General features: G+C 39.2%; 1 protein-coding gene across 4 annotated transcripts in view; it reads left to right on the top strand.

Annotated features, from left to right (window-relative positions):
* PAK5 (p21 (RAC1) activated kinase 5) overlaps nucleotides 1–19,956 on the top strand; it is a 274,928-nt gene that overhangs the window by 37,163 nt on the left and 217,809 nt on the right. For 2 of the 4 annotated variants that reach the window (XM_036010102.1, XM_036010101.1), the window contains exon 1: nucleotides 11,933–12,957. The exons of the other annotated variants lie outside the window; for them this stretch is intronic. The gene's annotated coding sequence lies outside the window, so the exon portion shown is untranslated. Of the gene's footprint in view, nucleotides 1–11,932; nucleotides 12,958–19,956 lie in introns of those variants that run through there. 4 annotated transcript variants of the gene reach the window in all.

The following is a 19,956-nucleotide window of genomic DNA, read 5'->3' on the forward strand; positions in this document are numbered from 1 at the left end:
TCTTAGAAAGTAGACTGTGAAGATAGCAAAGGTTGTTAGGCCATAATCAGTCATTTCATCAGGCACAGAGATGTTGGAAATAAATGTACCTAAAGCACCACAATGACCTGCATCATTATAATTCAACCCCTCGATCTGGTATTACACATTTATTTCTTACTTGCTGACCCTATTTATTATCCTGTCAAAACTGGTCTTACTGCCAGTATATTGGAAAGTAGAAGGTCTCTGAGTACATTCCTCTTGCCATTCCATAGGCATGAAGTTCAAATGGATGTTAAACTTTGTGACAAACAGTTGTGAATTTAAATGTAAGGGCTTTTTTTAATGGTTGGATAATAAACTTAAAGTTTAAAAAAATGAAAGGACCTTTTACTTCATGCTTATAGCTAACTGAGAAACTCAGATAATTTGGTTGGAAAACAAGCTATGTCAGAAACGTAAGTAAACTCACCATATCTTTTCTCTTATCTCTTTGAAAATCACATTCACCACCTTCCATGAATCTCCAAGTTAGAGGAGAAGGTAAAGATTCTTGTTTTAGCTCTTAGCAAATGCCTCAAAGCCAGAGGATCAGAGAAGATGGTTCTATTTTATTAGGAAGTATTCTTATAGATTGTAATAAAAGCTGTCTCCTCATAAATTCTATCCTTGAATCTTTTAAAAGATTTATGATGATGAAGTCTACACTGGCTTTCACTTGTCAATTATTTACTCTGTCAATATAAGAAAGGTCCAAACCTGTGAAGAATTTTTATAAGAGTTTATTTGAGCCAAACTGACAACCTATGCTGGGGAGCAAGATCTCAAATGCTCTGAAGAATAAGTTTTGCAATTTCTTTTATGCATTTGAGATTGAGGAGGGAAGTAAGAAATCACGTGGAGCTGGGAAAGAGCAAGGTGGGGATCTGAATACACAAAAGTTAACAAGGTTATGTGCTCCCTTGAGGGTGATTAGTTTATTTCAAAGGTACCATATTTTTAGGACCATAAGACACACCCAGGTTTTAGAGGAGGAAAATAGGAAAAAAATTTTTTGAAGCAAAAAATGTGGTAAAATATTTGATCGCTGGTGACCCCGCTCCACCACCGCCCCCGCCCCCACACAGCAAGCCAGGTAAGCTACATTCAGACTATAAGACACACCCCCATTTTCCTCCCAAATTGGTTGGGGGGGAGTATGTCTTATAGTCCGAAAAATACAGTATATTCATTTAGATGCACAGAAACAATAGACAGGGTTTGTTTAAGGCAAACTCAAACATTTTACTAAAAAGTTGTATGCCTGGGGCATGAATACTCAACATGACCTGCCCAGTTAGGAATTTATGATCAGATCACCCAGTGAGGTTATTTTCCATTTAACCCCTTTTCTCATTTATAACATGCTTCTTTTTTTAAGATTTTATTTATTTATTTTTAGAGGGAGCGGAAGGAAGGGAAAAGAAAGGGAGAGAAACATCAATGTATGGTTGCCTTTCATGCACCCCCTACTGGGGCCATGGCCAGCAACCCAGGCAGATGTCCTGACTGGGAATTGAACCAGTGACCCTTTGGTTTGCAGGCCCACATTCCATCCACTGAGCTACACCACCCAGGGCTATAACATGCTTTTTTATGATGCCATTTTAGTGTCTGTCTGTCTGTATCTCTCCATTCTCTTCCCTCCATATAAGACTCTATTTTAGGCCAGATATTTACAAAATATTTAAGTATACCTCATGTTTGGTGGTCTCTGGAAGGTACTTTATCATTATAAGTCTCTCTCAAGATGTGATATCCAGAACAAATAAAACACCCATAAGAATCTTCATAGGACAGAAATGAATGGGAATGCCACTGCAGTTAAATGGGGCACACATCCATATTAACAGAACCATATCATACTCTGGATTTACTGCATATTCTAATTAAAACTCCCGAAACTGGGAAAGTCTGTGTTCATGCTGCCTGTCACTACCAGGACAAATAAGCAGAGACGAGGATTGGATTTTTATGGGCATGTCATTCAGGTGGTCAGTGATCTGAGAAGATGGTGGATTCTGTACCCTCAAAAACCATCTTAACATCTCATTTTGAGCCTACCTTTTTATAAGGAGAAGAAAGGGTAGGTAAGGGGTTTGGAAAAACGGTTAATTGGATAAGAGTTGCAGTCCAGAGGCGCTTTTCCTAGTATATGTTTTGATCAACAATTCTTTATCTGCTTTGCTAGGTTCCCTCCCTGGAAAACAATGGCTCAGACACTGTCTCCATTGCTTTCAGACCCTCTGGAGCACAAAGGTTGAATTGCTTGTCAACCTCCTGGAACACATGGTCATGTATTCCAGTGCCTGGAATAACAGCTTTCCACATGCATTCGTCACTTAAGCCTATCAACTACAGCAAAGGCTAAAATCTTTAACCTTTGAGTTCCTCTGTTACTCTGGCTCCTTTTCTCATATGTCGTGAGGTTCCCCATGCTGTTCTGGTACATTTCATTTTGGGGTACCTGAGTGGAGTAAAAGATAAGCAAGGAAACAAGACAAAAACAACCAAAAGATAACATTTTTCACCTAGTAAATGGACAACAATGAAAAAAATTGTTCGACAGGCATACAGTGCATTTGTCTTTCATTTGCCCAGTGGACAGATATGTGAAATTTTTGGAGGGTCATTGTGCAATATGTACCAAAATTTAAAAGATGCACATCCTTCATTTAAGAACAGCTTTTAAAATGTACATTTCTAGGTATCTATAAAGGATATCTTCACTGCTTATCTAGTTACTGTCCCAAGAATTGTGAGTATAATCACTCTCTTGCAGAGTCATTTTAATTCTTTTGCTTTCTTTCCCTCCTTTACATATTTGCATGTCAAAAACAAATAAATCCCCCCCCCAAATCTCTAGTAGTGAGTGGTTCTCAAACTCCACTGCATCAGAATCACCTAAGGGCATATTCAAACAGATCACTGGGCTGGGCCCCATCCACCAACCATTCTGATACAAGTAGCTGTGGGGTGGGGCTGAGAATTTTCATTTTTAGTAAGTAATCAGGTGAGGCTGATGGGCTGGTCTGCTTTGAGAACCACAGTCCTGAATGAACCTGAGAGAATCACAGCTGGCAGATTGATGTCACTATATATTTATGAGCCCCAACTTTAAATGGAAGTAAAACACTACCTGGAAATTCTAGCTAACTTCCTTTTTCATTGTCTACAGAGAATTGTACATCTTGGTTTTCCTCTTCAGACTTACCTCTTCTTCTCAGAGACACCTAAGTACGGTATGCACAGTTTGACTGATGGCTGTTCTCCCGCTTTCTTGAGAAAACAGCAACTGCCACAGGGAAAATTCCTGGCAATTTATTGCAGATCTACAAAGCAGCTGTGTCTGAATCCCATTTTCTCCTTTATCCCTCCTCTCCCTGGGGGAAGTTAGAGACAAATCCTATACTTTACATCCTTCACTTTCTAACCTTTTCCAGATCCTGTTTGTTTTTTTTTATTCCCCCCTTGCCATTACTGGATTACTCCCGTTAATGCACAAACATGCTGCAGGATTTCCCATGTTAAAGTTGTACATGTAGCAAAAAACTAGGAGTCAATTTTGACTTTACAACTCCTATAATTACTCTACTTTTCTGTAGATTTTTAAAGTGAAACCTCTAAGAATTGTCCTCATATACTTCTCCCTACATTCCAAAAACTGGTAAATGTATTCCAGCCTGGTTTTGCCCCCAAATGCCACTGAAATGGATTTTCCTGTCATGTTCCACCCTCTCAGTCCAGCAGAACTTAGTCCTCTTCTGTGTAACATTGACCCAGTTAACCTCTGCACAGCCACCTTTGCTGGGACAACCACCTTAAAATGACCTCTGCAGCTTGTGTGCATGACTTATCTTCTCTCACCCCACTTTTCCTTTGTAGCCTTATGCCTCTCTCTTTGGATGATACTCAGCCATTCATAAACAGATGAATCTTTTATTTTACATGGAGAACAGACCTTTATTCTGAAATCCAGACTCTCACATACACCGAATTGGCATCTTTACTTGCTTGTCTAATAAGCACTAGAAATTGATATATTCAAAATGGAACTCTAGATTTCCCTACCCTATACCTCTACCATTTTTCCCTGTTTTAGAACAAAGGTATCACCCAGTTGCTCACAGTCCAGCAGGAGTTCTTTGACAATCCCCCATCCTATCTGCTATATCTAATCCACCACCAAATTTTTACTTTATTCTTTAATTTTCCCTTGCCTTTCCATTGCCATTCCCCTGACTCTAGACCAAGCTTACTAGTATCTCTTTTCTGTACCCTCTAATAACCCTCAACAAGTCCTCTTTCCTTCAAAGCAACTAGAAAGAAGGATCTCTTAAAAATGCAGATGAGATCATGTCACTCCCTCACCACTCTTTGGTAGGTTTCTGTCACATTTGGAATAAAATTTAAATAAAATTTTTATTTAGCTTCCTGTAAGATCCATCCAACTTCTGCCTCTTCAGCTTAGTTTTGGTCTACACTACCTGTTCTGTAGCAATACTCATTGTCTTTCAGTTTCCTAAAAACAAGATTTCCCACAAGGACCTTTGCATTAGCTATTGCTTCTGCTTACATGCCCCATACCTTTGAACCTGTTTCATTTTCATTCTTTGAGTCCCATCTTATTGGTCACCTCCTCAGAGTGATATAAGTCACTTCCTTGTTTTCTTCTCTCATAGTACAAATTAAAATTTGAAGAGACTTGTTCACTTTTGTTTTCTAATGTATTAGACTCTTCTAGTAGCTCTAAACTCTGGAATCAGAGATCTCAACTGTTAACTTCTAAATTTCCAGAATCTAGCTCACTGCATGGCACATGGGTGCTCAATTAAGTTTTTGTTGGGAGGTTGAGTAATGTTTATTAGAACATTGCTTTTAACAGCCCAAAATCTGGTCACAATGTTAAAGGTCTACCTATTTAATGATTAAGTTATTAGACAATCTGCGTGAAACCTTTTTAAAGAAATAAATTTGTACATGCGCATATGGGGTTCATGTTTAAGAAATACTAAGTAGAGGAAGCACAGCTGGGTCAAGTTCTCTAAGACAGAGCCTTCCAAAGACCTGGGGAGAAGCCATTCCAGCTACAGCCAGCAGTTTGAGCAAAGCCATGAAGGTGCAACCCAGTCAATAGGGAGAGGTGCCTAGCGAAATTGCTTTTATAAGGCCCATGCCTCACCCACAAAATGCCTTTGAAAGGGCTCTTTGTTTGCTTTATCACCAGCCCACAGGCCTTGGATAAAGAGCAGATTTATGCAAAGTGATTATAAGAGTTGTTTGGTTTAGGCCCCAGTATCTGGTTTGAAGTTGTACTTTCAAAAATAGTTTTTAAAAGGATTGTATTTCCTAAAAGGATTGGCGAATTGTTTGTGCCTGCTCAGCCTACTCTCTGAATGTTGAACTGCTTTCAGTGAGAGTCAGGTCCATGCCCAGCCTGCTGCATAGGTGGGCAAAGAGAGACTGCATGGCCAGGGAGAGCTAGGGACTAGTATTTGGAAGTCCTGTGTGTGTGTGTGTGTGTGTGTGTGTGTGTGTGTGTAGATAGAGGATATAAATGGAGCACACACCTGCCTTGTTGACTTGTGTCAGTGCAAAATTATTCCCAAGGTTCTGCTTTAGGTGACTGGGTGAGTGGCATGGGTCATTCACCAAAATTCCAAATGGAAGAGAAGACAGAGCAAGGACATACAAGGAGTTCAGTTGTGGAAGGTGTTGGAGTTCAGTTGCAGAAGGTGTTGGACTGTGAGTACCTGAAGGCACACAGGCGGATCTGCCCAGGAAGCTTATGTCTAGGATCCTATGTCTTGGAGTATATGTCTAAGGCTTAGAGGTGACATCTGGACTACAGGTTAAGTTGTTTTTTCTAACAGGTGACTTTTGGCTCACAGCAGTGAATGAACACAATACAGTGAGAATAAAAAGCGGAGGGAATGATGCTGAATGTTGGATCTTACTATCATGTAAATGAAATGGGCCTGAAAATTGATATCTGAGAGGGAGGAGCAAAAACAAGACTTCTCAAATGCATCCCACCCATTCCCAGTGCCCCAGAGAAGCCAGGGGAATGGGGACAGACCCCACTGCTTTTGGTCAATAGGGAATCAAAATCAACCCTCTTGTAAGAGAAATATCAAGGGGCAGTGGGAGTAGGTGAAACAGAGTGTGTCCCCAGTGAGAGCTCTCCTTTTGTGGAGTTTGATGATAAAAGGGGGTAGAGGGAGTGGAGTGATGAACAGGTGGGGTTTTGGAAAACACCAAAAACTCAATCTATGACATAAAAGGAAACTGGGTGTGTCGGTGCCAGGGACTTGCCCTTTATCTTTGTAGCAGTACGCACCCACTTGGAAGCTGCCCCTTGGTAGCTGCAGCTGGTGGCACTATCCTTTGTTAAGTGGTTAGGCACATTATTTTTTTTTCTTTTTCTGTTAGCTTTGATTAGATCTGAGACCTATTTTGAATTAGGAGTTTATTTTCAGAGGTAGTCTCTCCTCTTTCCCTCTTCTTTTAATCAAGATTAGACTATAAAATACTAGAATTCTTCATAGGTGGCTTATTTTAGCCACCCCTCTCCCCTTATGTAAGGTTCCCACCCGAACCTTCTGTCCTCCCACTCCCTCATACCCTGGAATAGGTTTCTCTCTCCCCTTTCTTTCCCTGCCCACGCTTCACCTCAAAATAAAGACTTATTCCCCTTGGGGGCTCTTTTGCACCATTTGCTCTGTGACAAGCAAACAAATTTGATTATTTGTTTTATATGAGATGTGTGGTTTAATAATGTCATGATATGGTTTTTATCTTCACCTTGATTCTCAAAGCTTTGTGCCAAAACAGTTGATCATAGAAATTTCAAACATAGTAGCAGAACAAGTAGAGAAAGTTTGGGGGTGGGAAGTGGCACAGTTTTTTTTGCCCCAGCAAAAGGCAGACTCTTTCACCTGTCCTGGGTTTGCTGCTGGGTTTGGAGTAGAAAACTGTGCTGGAGGAGGAAGTTCCTTATGTTCAGTTCTCTGACAGCTCCCTCCTCAACTTCTTCAAGCTGATGCTTCTTCTTTTGCTTGCATCTTGGGTATAGAGAGAACACCACCATTCCCCCTGCCCATTCCTGATTTTCATCAGCATCTTTATGCAAACCCACGTGGTTAGAATTGTGGGGAAAACAGCCCCTTAGTTTTATTGGTATTGTTCCTGGGGCAATTTTTGACTGATACTAGTCCATCTGGTCCTCAGCAATGACTTTGCAACTGTCTCTGGAGATTAAGGGAGAGGGGGATGTTTTATTTTAGCCTGTGCTGGGGACTCAGCAAGATATTCAAGAGAGAGTTCCTTGGTTTTCCACAGGAATCCAGGTCTTTCCACTCTTCCACTCACTACCATAGAGACCAGGAAAGGGGGTTCAGGCATGATGCCAGCAATGTCGTGAACCCTTCCTAGTCCAAGGAAGCCTGCTGTGCTCTTGAGCCTAGGGCACCTTGAGCTCAAGGAAGCCTAGTCCTAGTCAAGCCTGTGGTGATCTTGAAGTGACCTTGAATACTAATTCCTAATGACAACAAGAGTAAAACTTTACAATAGCTTAGTGGAATTGTTTTCCTTCCTAGTGGAAGACATAGAAGTTAAGTGACTTTTTAAACTTAGAATATAAATGCTCACACCTTTAAGAGCCTAGTATTTCACTTTGAATTGCAAAGGCATCTGGTGCATATTGCCAATGGCAGAGCATTTTGATAGCCATCTGTCCCCAAGAACTGCAGCCTTGCCAGCAAGATGAAGCAAAAATGACACCTGCTTAGACTAAGAGTTGTGAATTAGGCATAACTTTCAACACATATAGTGTTGCATAAAGAAGAAGGACAGCACACCAAGTAGAGATTTTACAGAAATATTCAGATATACTTGTGTGTCATAAAGACACACCAAGCAGAGATTTTTATGGAAAAGAAAGCACACCAAGCAGAGATTTTTATGGAAATGTTTAGATGTACTTGAGTAACCAAGACTTTGCTTTCATGGCAGTCAGCACCTACTTCTACAAATTTATGCATTCACCTGAGATGGCATGCTGAGGGCTTCTAATACACTAGGCTAAAAACGCTCTTAAGGCCTTCAGTGGCCTTCTATTAGGTGCATTCCATTCCAGGGGTCACGTCCTAGTATAGGCATCTTTGTGAACAGATCAAGAAAATTCTGAGGACTGAGTTTAAGTCTTTATTCACCTACATATCCTTGTACATGTTAGTTTTTGATGGTTATTAAAAGCTCTAAGACCTGAGAGTCACAGCAGAGCTGTGTCCCTTTACTGGCTGGCTGGCTGTCTCAAGTGAGTTACCCCTCTGGTTTAACTGCTCTTCTCTCTGCTCGTGGTAATAGGATAACTCTAGAAGGAAGCTGAATCTTGGGGCCTCTTTGATATGTACCACGAGAAGAAAAGAGGGGGGACTTGCAGTGATGGATAGCGGTATGCATAAATTGACCAACAGCTACTTTCAGTGAAGGTGAAAGCATGGCAGTGGCTCAGATAATGAGCAGAATATAAGAGAAGACAAAGTGCTTTGTGTGACACCTTTATTTTTGCAAAGTGATAACCAGATTCTCTCTGCACTGCATCTGCCAGACAATACCTTTGGACAGAAGACACTTCTCCTTCTTTTAATTCTCATATTGAAGCTAACACTTGTGTTTTGATCATATTTTCCCCCCTTGGGATTTTTAATACCATGAAAGTGGGTTAGCAGTTTAGGATTTGGGTGGTGGTGTAGAAGGATTTTACCCTGATCTTGATTTAAAGCTTGTCTGGGTTACTAGTGACTAGAGGATGTCTCCTGACAAGATTTTTGGAAATCTTTCAGGGTGAAGTTTCAGTAAGGAGACCAGGTGTCTATTGTGACAAAATGCTCACCAGCGATAGATCTTTGCCTTTTTGCTGGAGACACATTGTTTGTGGATGCTTGATTGGCACTCCTTTGTAACCCTTAGTTTGATTCATCTCAGAGTTTCTGTGTACTAGCATTAAAGTAGTTGATACAGCCCTGTAACCGAATCTATTAGCCATTACTGGTATATGATCACATTCAGTGGAGTCGATGCTTCTTTAATTTATGTTTGTTTAGTGAAAACAAAGCATATATTGTAGTTTTCTTTCCAGTAAAAGGTGTGGGCTTTGATTTATCTCAGCCATTATTAAAAATCATGTATGCATACAACTAAACAATTTCATGTTAAAAGGCAGCACACTCAAAACTCACCAGTTCCATATTACTTTACTACATTTTACTATTATCTATGCTCTTGTGTTTATTTACATCTATTGTATGTATGAGGAAATACTATATGATGTTGTATCATGGCACATCTGGTCTCAAATCTATTTTAGCAACATCAGGAACTTTTTTGGGGGGTAGGAGAGCCAGCTGTTACACATATACTAGCTCACCACTGTAAATGTACACACACATGCTTACATATATAGGCAAATCCCTTTCATAACCATGCAGAGTGTTAGTTTTTTTATAGATGTAGAAACTGAGACGTGTTTAAGTAACTTCCAAGGGACTGCATTCATACGTTAATTCTCCTAAAGGACTGCATTCATACTTTAATTCTCCTCACCCTCAAAAATTTAAACTAACAAGCAAGCATACAGAGAATATTCAGGGAAGACTGAAGCTATACTAGAATAGAAGTAAAAATCAGAGATCTGAAGAAAGTAAGAGACAGACAGAGAGCTGTGTAGAAACAGAGGGGATTAGCAATCTAGGCAGAGGATCCAGCCGGTTCAAAGGCCCAGGGGTGGGATCATGCTTGTTCTTTCTGAGGACAGGAGGGGTACTGTAGGGCTGAGGTAGAGAGAGGAAAGGGGAGAATTTGGAGAGTTGAGAGATGCAGAGCCAGATGACTAACCACCTTTATGAAGTCAGGCAAGTAGCTTTCCTTTCTGGGGCTTGTTTATTGTGCCTTATCCATGCTTGTGGTTAGAGTAAACTGATGGTAATGTATGTGAACTCACTGCAAGTCATTGTTAATAAAGCTAACACATCACTATGGCTCAATAAGTGCTCTTTTCGACTAAAAAAAATTATGCTTTCCACCCTGACTGGTGTGGCTCAGTGGATTGAGTGTCATCCTGCAAACTGAAAGGTCGCTGGTTCAATTCCCAGTCAGGGCACATGCCCTGGTTTCAGGCCAGGTCCCTAGTTAGGGACATGCAAGAAGCAACTTATCAATGTTTCTCTTGCACATTGCTGTTTCTTCTCTCTCTTTCTCCATCCCTTCCCCTCTTTCTAAAAAGAAATAAATAACATTTAAAAAGTTATTTTTCCTTAAAATTTTTCCCTGCCACCTTCAGCAGCTGCATGATGAGTGATTCAATAATACTTGTATATACCCCTCAGAGGTATCTATTAGCCTATTTAAAATCTATGTAAAACCCACAGTGTGATGCAACTTAAATTCATCTGGGATTACCAGGGTCTGTCTTTAGCTATCTTACTGATAGTGTGGTGGAATCCCAGCAGAAAACTTGTTTGCACTTTTCAAATGGCCAAGTCTAATAGATCACAAAAGACTAAAAAATATTGAAACATACTCTGTATTTTGAAAATCCAGGTCTTCTGATTTTTACCAGTCATTCATTATCCATAGGATATATTACCAAGTCCCCATATCCACATATAGATTATATAGGTATATTGTAGAATACTATTAAATAAAGGTATAATATAAATGTAATGGGCTTCTATGGTTTTGGCAACATTCTGTTTCTTTTTACATGAGCGTGTTAAATTTATTAGAATTGAATAGGATGTACAGTTACATTTTGTGTACTTCTGTGTGTGTGTCATACTGTAACTTTAAGAAATATTTCTTAAGAATGAGAAGGGTTTCAAGAGAAGGGAAAGTGTTTGTGCAAGACACAAAATGAGATGTGGCTAGAGCTAGAATGACAATGGCATGTGTGTGTCACAGAGAGGAGATGCATTCCACAGCAGGTAGATGCTCACTGAACACTTACTGTGTCCCAGCGGGAAGATAATGTGGGCTGAGATCCTAACATCACTCACAATCTTCTTCTGCCTTGCCTGCCTCTTCCATCAAAGTTGGAAAGCTCAAATACTCAATTTCCTAGCCTCCCTTCCAACTAGGTATGGCAATTTGAATTTGGAAAAGATTTTTTAAAGCTTTTAAAAGGATGGACTCAGTGGACATTCTCCCTAATCCTTTTTTTTTTTTCTTTCTCTTTCCTTCATCCTGCTGGAATAGGGCCATGGTGCCCAGAAGCAGGTCAGCAAACATTCAGCCATGATACAACCAGCATCAGGACAAAGGCCTACATACTAAAAATAGAGGATGGACAGATGGGAAGAATGAAGTCATATGGATTAGTGCTTCTCATTCATTGATCAGTCTGTTTGACAGGCACGTTGGGTAGATCAGGGATGTGTGGGTCAGCCCATTCTAGGACACTGTCCTGACTTGGAGGCTGCTTAGAAAGTTGCCCTTTGTAAATATTGACACCATCATCCACAGACATGCTACTTTAATAGTTGTTTAAATGTTTTACATACTGAATATACTCTTGTGTGTCATGATCAAATAAACCAATTTTGTTAATTTCCAAGTTTTCAAAGTTACTTTTTACTGATTCAAACACTTTTCTGTCTAACTTGTAGGTACTTTTTTTTTTTAATCCTCACCCAAGGAAATGCTTACTGATTTTAGAGAGAGGGAAGGGGAGGGAAACATTTATGTGAGAGAGAAACATCAATCAGTTGCCCCTTGTACACACTCCATCCAGGGACCCAACCTGCAACCAGGCACTTGTGCCCTGACCTGGAGTCAAACCCAGAACCTTCAGTTTATGGGATGACACTCCAACCAACTGAGACACACTGGCTAGGGCTCACAGGTCTTTTTATTTTATTCTCTTCAGATGTTAATCTTATGTCATCCTAGTCTTGGAGCCTTTTTCTGCACAATGAAACATTTTCAACATTTCCATATCTGGAGAGAATAAATTTTATCTTTACTTGGAGACTTGATCATTTTCCAGGAAAACACACTCAGAGTGAAGTGGAGAGACTGCAAAAGAATTTGATAAACTTGAAAAGTTGACAAAACAGACACTGTGATGCTTTTGGTTGAGCTAGCACATTTTATCACAGCCATTTAGAAGCTGTACCATCAAAATCCTTTGATCACTGTCACTTGTCATCAAACTTTGTTTCTGTTTGCATTTTGTTGTTGCATTTGTGATCATACAAATTACTACTGTACTAACACAGTGATAATTTAAATAATACAAATATGTTAATTTGCCAACTTTAAGGAGAAAAATGGGTTCAAGTTGTTTAATTATTATGGGTGAAGGTTTCACAACTTTTCCTCAAATAATTTATTAAAGGCATGAATTCTTATAATGATTATAGGATATAGACAAGAAAAATACCTAGGAATTATGATATTTAGTTAAAGCTACAACTTGATATAGATATTTTGAAAGCCAGAAGATACAATGAAAAATGAAGTGAATAATATTAAGACTTGCTGAAACTATTCAACAGGGGTACAATATTAAAATAAAGAAAATGCTTTTCATTTGAAATAAAACTGCATTTAGTTCAGTTTAATACACATTTGTTCAGTGTATTTCTGTGTTTGTCAGTAGAGACGAAGAGAGTTTAGGTAAGGAGGACTGTGAAATTCTAAGCAATTGTGTGTCTTTTCTCTTTTAATTTTCTCTGTTGCTTTTTACATATGGTCCTGCCTTCTACTTCACAGAGAATGCAGTCCATCTGTAACTTGCATCTCTGCCCCCCTCCCTCCCACCTGAGGCTTATGTATTTATAACACCAAGCTCACTGCAAACTGTGAGTCTTTAATCTCATCTCCTCCCACCTGACCCAGGACTTTGCATCTCCAGATGAGCCCTCCATTTTACTGGTATGTGCAAAGTATTTCTTTCTTTCTTCTCTCCTCAGCCCACAGAATACCATTAGGTCTCCACCACTTGCCTTTTCCCTCAAGCAGCTGCTGTCTCTGAAGACATTTTCCTCCAATTTCCTTGAAATGCTCATGTATCCTATTCTTCCTTTAGCCTAGGGCAAGGTTTTTCTCATTCTCTCTTCTCCCAGAACTCTACCAGCGGCAAAGTTCTTAATGAAAGTGAAAAAAAAACCCCTAAAAGTCCAACAAAATAATTTTAATCTTCAGTCCACCTGATCTCTGAAGATTCTGCATTCCTTAACTCTCTCCCTCCTCATCATTTCCTTGTAGTTTTCTTCACTCTCTGTAAGGAGATTTTTCTCTGCTTTCCCCCAGGAATTACTCTTTCCCTCTAGAACTGCATCCAGCCCCATGCCTCTCACAATGATCTCGACAATAGTTATCACCAAATCTGGGTCTCTTAACTCCAAACTCTCCCTTTAGCATCAAAGATGTATTTCCAACTTGTGCCATATGTCTCCATCTGGGTTATATCTTAAAAATACACCCCAAACTAAATTTATTTTCCACCTTCTCTCATCTTTGAAGCCACTTTCCATCTCCAGTCCTATATCTCAGCAGTGGCAGCCCCACTGCAAAAAACTAAACAAGCTTCTGTGTCCTCTTGTAAAAATACAACAGGAGCATCAGCAATGACCTTTTCATTAAAGTTTAAACCAGTAAAAAACCTGTATTATCTATATTTTTGGTCTAATCTGAGATTCCTGTGCCTGGTTATTAAGAGGACATTGACATCTGCTATTTAATTTTATTTTTTACCTTTTTGTGAGACTTAAATTAAGATTTTATTGTAGAATTGTAGTTGGTTGATATACCTCATTTCTCGCCAAAGTTTACATTATAAATAATTTGATTCATGCATTGAAGGGCAGTTGAGGTAGTTAGAATAATTTTACAGATGGAAGATTCTTAACATAATTAAATCTATTAAACAAGGAGATGAAAGCTGTTTTGGCCTTTGGGATCTTTGAGAGTGTCATGTTAAATAAGACCCAATCAACAGAATGTTTCTTTCTTTCTCTCCTTTCTTTCTTACAGAGAATTATAACATTGAATTAAAAATTAAATATTAGAAATTGAGTCCTGGAGTTAATAAATTTAGACTTAGAGTATCATATGTATACATACCCATATACATAAACCTATAAAATAAATATTAGAACTATTTAAACACATTGTTCTAACATAAACTAGTAGGAAGAAACAAAATAAACTTCTTTCCTGAGGCTAAAGATATAACACTTTTTCAGAGTTTTACTTAGTTTGTTATAGAATCCAAGATGTTGAGATGGAGAGTTTCTCAGAGTTCTTAGTCTATTGCTTAGAATTGATGAAACAGAAGTTCATAACATCACACAGTGCTTATAGGCAGAAATGGAAGCAGGACTTGGTACCTGAATTTATACTTCAGGATGGGAGTTGGGGGGACTTGGATATATATGCATATGTATAATGATACTTTAGTTGGATATATGACTTGGTAGCTCTTACATCAACACTATGATCTGTCCCATTTTTACAGTTTTGCAAAAGAAAAGAGTAGACTACTCTCTTTAGCTTTAGAAGTGTTTGATGATGGTGGTTGGGGGCCCTTTGCTGAGTCAATATAGTTATAGAAGTTTGCACACAGTAATTTAGTGTCCTCTGAAGAGAAATCTAGTACATAGGGGGACAAACGTGCCAGATAAAAAGAGACCTCTTCAGTATCAGGAGTACAGCTGCATATTAGACCCAAAATTCTATCTAAAAGAAATGAATGTGATAATATTGAGTTGGCCAAAAAGTCCATTACATTTTTTTCCAAATGATGGCTCTAGTAGTGCTTAGTTGTCTTTAACTTCATTTGAAACAATTTTATTAGATTGTATTGTGACAGCTTATCAAAATAGGTAAGTTCTGTGCAGACATTTTAATATTGAAAATGGAAGAAAATGTGCAACATTTCCATCTTATTATGCTTTATTATTTCAAGAATGGTAAAAATTCTACTAAACTGCAAAAACAAGATGCGTGCAGTGTATGGAGAAGATGCTATGAAAGTGTCAAAAGTCATTTGCAAAGTTTCTTGGTGCTATTGATATTTTGGCCAAATAATTTTTTGCTGTGGGGTGGTCTCATGCATTGGAAGGTGGTTAGCAGCACCCCTGGCCTCTACCCACTAGTAGCCAATAGTGGGAGAGAGCCAACATACTCAAAATATCTAACTCAATACAGTTATTGGTGAAAATGGAAAATGTGTCTTTAATTTTACATGAAAAAAATGTAATGGAAGTTTTGGCCAACCCAATATTTTATACTTAAAGAAAAACCAAAAAATTACTCTGTCATTAGATCATTTATTCTTGTGAGAAATGATAACAGGATGAGTTTGGAAAACTATTTTGGGGGCAGGGGGAATGAGGCCATAGGACTCTGCACATGAAATTGTACTGCTCAGCAACTTTAGTTGAATCACAAACTGTGTCAACGTCTTCACCCAGCTGTCCTGAAATGTTATAACATATGAGTAAGTCTATAGATGCAGTTACCAGGTTAGCTATCACAGTACTTTGTTACTTGTGTTCAAGTAATTCTTACTGAACATAATAATGGCCCCAAAGTGCAAGAGTAATGATGTTCCAGAGAGAAGCTGTTAAGTGCTTCTTTTAAGTGAAAAGGTATGTATGAATAGGAAAAAAACATAGCATATATCGGGTTCAGTACTACCTGCAGTTTCAGGCACATCTGGGTGTCTTGGAATGTACCCCTGTGGATAAGGGGCGACTACTGTAGTGACATCTCTATTGTTACTTCTGGTGTCTACTAATTGGCTCTTTACCACTACCACTCTCTGCCTTTGCTTGCCACATGCTGTTATCACCTTTTCTTCCTCTGTTCCTTTTCATTACTTCCTAACCACATCAAGTCAATGTGCAATCTTCAGATTTTGGGTTTCTCTTTTTCATTTATGAAACCAGCTATGAGAAGTGTGATCTCTGGACAAATAAGAGAAGACAGGAAGATATAATTTACCAAGTTTGCACTGTCTAATGCTTTATGTAGAGCTTAAACAATGCTAGGAAAAGCTTCTTTCTATTACCATTCAGATGGATAATGGCACACTTGCATGAGTTTAGGGGTATGCCATATATTTTTAAATATATTTTATTGATTATGCTATTGCAGTTGTCCCATTTCACCCCCTTCTCTCCCCTCTTCCCTGAACACCCTCTCCCACCTGCATTTCCCCCACTTTAGTTCATGTCCATGGGTCATACATATAAGTTCTTTGGCTTCTACATTTCCTATACTATTCTTACCCTCCCCCTTTCTATTTTCTACCTACAATCTATGCTACTTATTCTCTGTACCTTTTCCCCCTCTCTCCCCCTACTCTGTTGATAACCCTCCATGTGATCTCCATTTCTATGGTTCTGTTCCTGTTCTAGTTGTTTGCTTAGTTTGCTTTTGTTTTTGTTTTAGTTGTTATTGTTAATAATTGTGAATTTGCTGTCATTTTACTATACATGTTTTTTATCTTCTTTTTCTCAGATAAATCCCTTTAACATTTCATATAATAAGGGCTTGGTGATGATGAACTCCTTTAACTTGACCTTATCTGGGGAGCACTTTATCTGCCCTTCCATTCTAAATGAAAGCTTTGCTGGATAGAGCAATCTTGAATGTAGGTCCTTGCCTTTCATGACTTGGAATACTTCTTTCCAGCTGCTTCTTGCCTGTAAGGTCTCTTTTGAGAAATCACTGACAGTCTGATGGGAACTCCTTTCTAGGTGACTGTCCCCTTATCTCTTGCTGCTTCTAGAATTCTCTCCTTCATTTTAATCTTGGGTAATGTAATTATGATGTGCCTTAGTGCGTTCCTCCTTGGGTCCAACTTCTTTGGGATTCTCTGAGCTTCCTGGACTTCCTGGAAGTCTATTTCCTTTCCCAGATTGGGGAAGTTCTCATTTATTACTTGTTCAAATAACTTCTCCACTTGTTGCTCTTGCTCTTCCTCTTCCCCTTCGGGTACCCCTATAATTCAGATGTTGGAACATTTAAAGATGCCCTGGAGGTTCTTAAGATTCTCCTAATTTTTTTGAATTCGTGTTTCTTCATTCTTTTCTGGTTGGATGTTTCTTTCTTCCTTCTGGTGCACACCATTGATTTGAGTCCCAGTTTCCCTCCCATCACTATTGGTTCTCTATACATTTTTCTTTATTTCACTTAGTGTAGCCTTCATTTTTTCATCTAATTTATGACCAAATTCAACCAATTCTGTGAGCATCTTGATTACCAAAGTTTTGAACTGTACATCTGATAGGTTGGCTGTCTCTTCATTGCTTAATTGTATTTTTTCTGGAGCTTTGATCTTTTCTTTCGTTTGGGCCATTTTTTTTTTTTTGTCTTGATGTTCCTGTTATGTAGTGAGGGGCGGAGCCTTAGGTGTTCACCAGGGTAGGGTAACCCACGTTCCTGGGCTGTGACACTATATGTGGGGCAGGGGTCTGAGAGGGAACAATGGCACTTGTTCCTCTCTCTGCCTGATTTCAGTCACTTCCCCCACTTCCCACAAGCAAAGTGGGCCCTTCTGGTGCTGATTCCCGTGTGGGTGGGTTTATGTATGTTCTAGGACCCTGTTGCTCTCTCCAACAAACTCTCCTGTGAGGCTGGAGTTTCTTCCACTGCCTCCTCAACCCCCATAGGTGTTTTTAGTCAGTGGTGTGAAGCTTTATTTCCCCTCCCTGGGGCCCTGGGTTGCACAGACCTTCCTGCTCCCCAGTTGTTTCTTCCAGTTTATCTGCATGCAAATGTGGGACCACCCACCCCACAATCTGCTGCCTCACTGTGTCTGCCAGCCACCACCTTGCCACAAGCCCTCTCCACCTGCCTGCCCATCTCTGCCCCTCCTACTGGTCTGAATGAGTGTGTCTTTAACTCCTTGGCTGACGGACTTCCATACAGTTTGATTTTCTATTAGTCCTGGTTGGGTTTTTTTGTTTGTTTAAATTATTGTCATCCTTCTTTTGGTTGTGCAAGGAAGCACAGTGTGTTTACCTAAACTTCCATCTTGCCTGGAAGTCCAGCATGCTGTATTTCTTCGGGTAAAGCCAGTTCATTTTCTAGACAGATTTTCTTGGGTGATCTTCCCCATCCTTTTTAATTCACCATAACCCTTCATTGATTTTGAACTGGGTGGGACCTGATTTCTCAGTATGCTGACTTACCTATCTTAGTTTAAATTTTCTCTATAGACACCTGGGGTGACAGCATAGGATATGCCTCAGTTTTCCCAGTGAGTGCTGAGTAATCCAACACCAGACTGGCTGAGGGTCATTTTGGGGGTATTAATGCTCTGAAGTGTCCTGCATGCCTTACATACAGACTGAGTACCTCTCCTGGACCCCCAGGCTATGAGGGGGAAAGTACTCCCCCTCATAGGGGAGGAAAGTACTGCTGGCCCGGGAGTGGGCCCAGGGAATATGCATGACCACTGACAGCATCTGTTTTATTCTTTGTCAAACACCAATATAAATTCACCACATTCACCAAGTATAGAGACAAATGTATGAAAAGTAAGAGTTCTGATTTATTAATATGCAATGAGAAACATAACCACCAGGAATCCCAAGTATGTGTGACCTGACAGTGATAACCTCTCTTTGTGGTCATATCCTAGTGAGAAGCCATGTTGTCTTCACAGGAAACTGGGACTTTCCGTGTTGGTTTCATGAGCTTTTTGGCTGGTGTTATTGAGCTCTGTAGACCAATGGCACCCATCCCCAAAGGAGAATGTTTATCCACAGGGTTGGGCTGGAGACTCCTGCAAAACCCTCTTTTTTGGATTTGATTATTGCTTTCTTTTATGTACATAATGCTGCTTATTCTTCTCTTCCTAACACACAATCCAGGTCCTTAGCCATGAGCATTAAATCGGGTTGACCAAAAAGTCCATCATGTTTTTTTTGTAAAGTTAAAAACACTTATTTTCATTTTCACCTGTAACAGTATTGAGGTGGATATTTTTAGTATATCAGCTTTCTCCTGCTATTGTCTTCTACTGGGTAGAGGTCAGGGATCCTACTAAACATCTTCCAATGAATGACAGCGCCACAGCAAAGAATTATTTGGCCAAAATGTCAATAGTGCCAAGGAACTTCACAAACAACTTTTTTTTAACAAACCACTTTCAACATGTTCAACCAATCACAGCACCTTCTCCAAACACTGTACAAATCTTTGTGTGTGTGTGTTTTAGTTCAGTTTTTACCCTGCTTGAAATAATAAAGCATAATATGCTGAAAATATTGCATATTTTTGTCCGTCTTCAATATTAAAGTGGCTGCACCAAAATTTACCAATTTTGATAAGTTTTTTTAATGCATGCTGATATGACAGCTGTCACAATACAATCTAACAAAATTATTTCCAATGAAATTAAAGACAACTAAGCAATACTAGAGCCCTCATATGGAAAAAAATGTAATGGCCTTTTTGTCCAACCCCATATTTATAATTACAATTCAATTTAACCTCTCCAGGTCACCTTAATTTAGTTTGGAGGTTCACCAAATAATCGCTTAGTCCCAGCTCCAGATAGATTCTTTTATCTGTTACCTTTGGATTTTCTTTTTAATTATTTCTTTACTTGAGGTTAAATTTAAATTCAGTTTTAGGAGTTCTTCACTGTCAACTTCACATATCCCCCTGCAAACATTTTCTTGATAAAATTCAGTGAGTTAATGAAGAACAAATGAACAGTAGTTTATTAAGGGAAAAGTAGTTGATGTAGGCTCATTCTTGATACTGCTAGAGTGAAAGGAACCCTGCAGTATGTTAGGTTGAACAACATGAATCTGGCAATAGTCAACCACTTTGACCTATAAAATGTCCATTCATATGGTTCAGCTGACATAAAGATAATCTTCCCTTTTGAAAAGTAAGTCAAGATGTTTG

This window comes from Phyllostomus discolor, chromosome 9 (assembly GCF_004126475.2).
Source record: "Phyllostomus discolor isolate MPI-MPIP mPhyDis1 chromosome 9, mPhyDis1.pri.v3, whole genome shotgun sequence".
Lineage (NCBI taxonomy): Eukaryota > Metazoa > Chordata > Mammalia > Chiroptera > Phyllostomidae > Phyllostomus > Phyllostomus discolor.